Source organism: Micromys minutus (genome assembly GCF_963924665.1).
Source record: "Micromys minutus genome assembly, chromosome: 16".
NCBI classification, from domain to species: domain Eukaryota; kingdom Metazoa; phylum Chordata; class Mammalia; order Rodentia; family Muridae; genus Micromys; species Micromys minutus.
Window position 1 is genome coordinate 38921533 of NC_137985.1, and position 3230 is coordinate 38924762.

A 3230-nucleotide genomic window follows, 5' to 3' on the forward strand; every position below is an offset into this window, starting at 1 on the left:
CCTTGAACTCATAGTGATTCTCCACTTCAGCATCCCACCCACTCCTGGCTCAGTGAGAAGCAGTGGTGACATCCATTGTGACTTGTCTTGCTCCTGTCACAGGGCTGGGCAAGCATTCCACTGCTGAGCCATAGCTCCAGATCACCTTCATGGTTTGTGGTCACAGAAGCTAAAAGAGGGCATCAGATTTCCTGACACTGTAGTTATATATGTGTGAGCTACTTTGTGTGCACTGGAAACCTTCTCCGGTACCTATATCTGCATTGTTAACAAACAAAATGATGCCCAAGTTGGTTTTTCTTTCTTACAAATTTTTTAACATGTGTGTGTGTGTGTGTGTGTGTGTGTGTGTGTGTGTGAATGTAAATGTGAAGGTCAAAGAACAACTTTAGGGAATAGGCTTTTCTCTTTCCATTTTCTCTTTCCAGAATCTATGTAGATTCTGGGGCTTGACAGCAGTGTCTTTATCACCTGAACCATCTTGATAGCCCCCAAGCATTTATTCATGAACCAAGTACCTTGAGAGACTTAAATGGTATTGAGCTGGACATCAGAAACACAAAGGCCCTGTGATTCTCTCCCTGCCCTCATGAACAGTAATTGGCAGCAACAGCTGGGCACAGTGGGGCATGCCCATCATCCTAGCACTTGGGAGAAGACTGTGGGAGACTCCATTTAAGGTCATCTTCAACTGTATAGTTGTTCAAGGCCAGCATATGCCACAGAGACTTTGTTTCAAGAAGAAAAGGAGAAAGAGGAGGAAGATGATAAAGAAGAACAGGAGGAAGGGAAGAAGAGGAGAAAGGGAGGAAGAGGAGGAAGAGGAGAAAGAAGAGGAAGAGGAGGAAGAGGAGGAAGAGAATTAGCCAGTGTGAGTGAAACGTGCCTGCTCTACACCTGACTACAGTTCCAGGCCCCTTCAACTTCTAGTTGGGTCCACAAGACTGTGCTGACCAGTGGGATGTGGCAGAAGTGAGGCATGCTACCTGCACGCCTAGCTCACAAACATCTTCCTAGTCATCCATCCCTGCCCTCCCCAGATGGGTCCCCATGCCAAAGAGAGATTAAGGGCCACTTAATGAAAATGGAAAAGCCTCTGGCCCTGTCTTAGAGTTTTCACTGCTGTGAAGAGACACCATGACCACAATGATTCTTATAAAGAAAAACATTTAATTGGGGCTGCCTTACAGGCGGAGGGGTTCAGTCCATTATTGCCATGGTGGGCAGCCTGACAGGCAGACATGGTGCTAGAGAAGAGGCTGAGAGTTCATCTGGAATAGCAGGCAGCAGGAGGAGAGACACTGGACCAGGCTTGAGCTTCTAAAATCTTAAAGCCCATCTCCCCAGTGGCACAGTTCCTCCAATGAAGCCGCATCTACTCCAAGAAGGCCACACCCCCTAATAGTGCCTCTCCCTATGGACCAATAAGAGTCATTCATTTTAACCACTACAGGCACCTACACAGGTCTCAGAGCAGAGGCCCTTCTGTCCCACCAACACTATCTGGGTTTCATATGAGCAAGAAGTAAATATTTAATGTGTTAAATCGCAGGGTGGTGGAGTGTGGAACTTGTTTTTACAACAGTTTAGTATCATCCTACCCTGTGACAGAGACAAAGAGGAACTCGACTCTCATTCATCCCCATCCTCTGGTATAAAGACTAGATCACAGGCCAAGGGAAGACTTGGGGATGAGCTACTGGTGAGCTGAAAGGAGAACATCTGCAGTCAGTAGGACAGCGGGATGGGAGGACCAGCAGTGGTCCAGCCCTGAGGAAGGGCCCTATCCTCCCTCCCAGAATCCACTTCTGGATAGTAGCAACAATAATGGGGAAGGAACAGCTGCTGGTTACGTGCTTCTCTCAAGATGATTCACGCTTGGTTTTTGTCTCTTATAACTAAAGGATCTCACGGTTCAAATAGGCATTCAGGGTCACCACATCCAGGCTTCCACCCAAATCTTGAAGTCTGTCTGCAACGAGCAAGGGCGGATCTTCAGATGTATACCTCCTTTCATGGCATCAATGTGTCCCCTGAAGGTTCTCATGGCAAACATTTAGTAGTCTCTGGAGTTATATGTTGACAGTATTTGGAGTCTTTGGAGAGTGATTAGGATTAGAGGTGTCATAGCATTATTTTTTCCTATTGCTGTGATTAAACACTCTGATCAAGGGCAACTCAGATGAGGAAAGGCTTTCTTTGGCTTATACTTCCAGGTCATAGTGCATTGCTAAAAGACATCAAGGGGCCACCCCAGCCCCTCATCCTAGGGTGGGCTGAAAACATCCAAGCACTACAATAAACAAATATGTGATAGAGAGGTTGGAAAAATAGAAAAATGAAGTGGTGTGTGCACTATGGGGAAAGGCGGAACTGGAGACATGATGGTGGTAACAGGTGAGAGAGAGAGGGCTGGCGGGCATGCCCAGTAGGTGGATCACTGTCCAGTAGGGTCAGCAGGATGGTGTACAACAGCCTGGAGCTGATACAAACACAGACTCAGTCCCCAAACCTGCCCCCACCCAGCATTGGGTAACGAAGGTTCACTTTCTGGATTGGACTTCTTTGAAGGACCACCATGGTCCCTGAAGCCACCAGAGGTCGTGTTGATGCCTGCAGTCCACGCTGCTGTCCCAAGATGCAACGTAGCCTGACATTAATAAGGATTATGCAGTCTGTGTCGCTGACTGGCGACTTTGCTGTCTGGAGAGTTGGGAGGTCAGGAGGCATCCTGATGTAAGCAGCGTGTGAGGCTCGTGGCCCGAGCAGCTACCAAGGGGCCCTGCTGATGTCTGTAGCCAACGTTACCACAGAAGCTCATGAGGAAGATATCCATGGTCCCCGTGGTTGCTTGTTAATGCCTGTGGGCACAGGCAAGTGAGAGCTGACCCTGCCTCTCATGGGAGAGCTGGCCTCACCCTTTGCCAGCCCCAGCACTGCTGTCAGTTGTTGGCTTCTCATCCTCCCTGGAGAGGACTGGCCACTGTGAATTTGACCGTGCTCCTGTGAGCATGTGGACAACACAAAATGGACTCGCTTTCTCCTTTTACGGGTGTTTATGGGGGAGGGTGGACGTGGAAAGACTAGGAGGTGAGTGCATCGGGTTGTGTGGTGTGAGATTCTCAAATTATCAAGTTTTAAAAAAAAATCAAAGAAGGAACTGGAAACAGAAATCATGAAGGAATACTTGAATAGCTTGTTGGCCCAAATAGACTAGAATCACCTGCTTA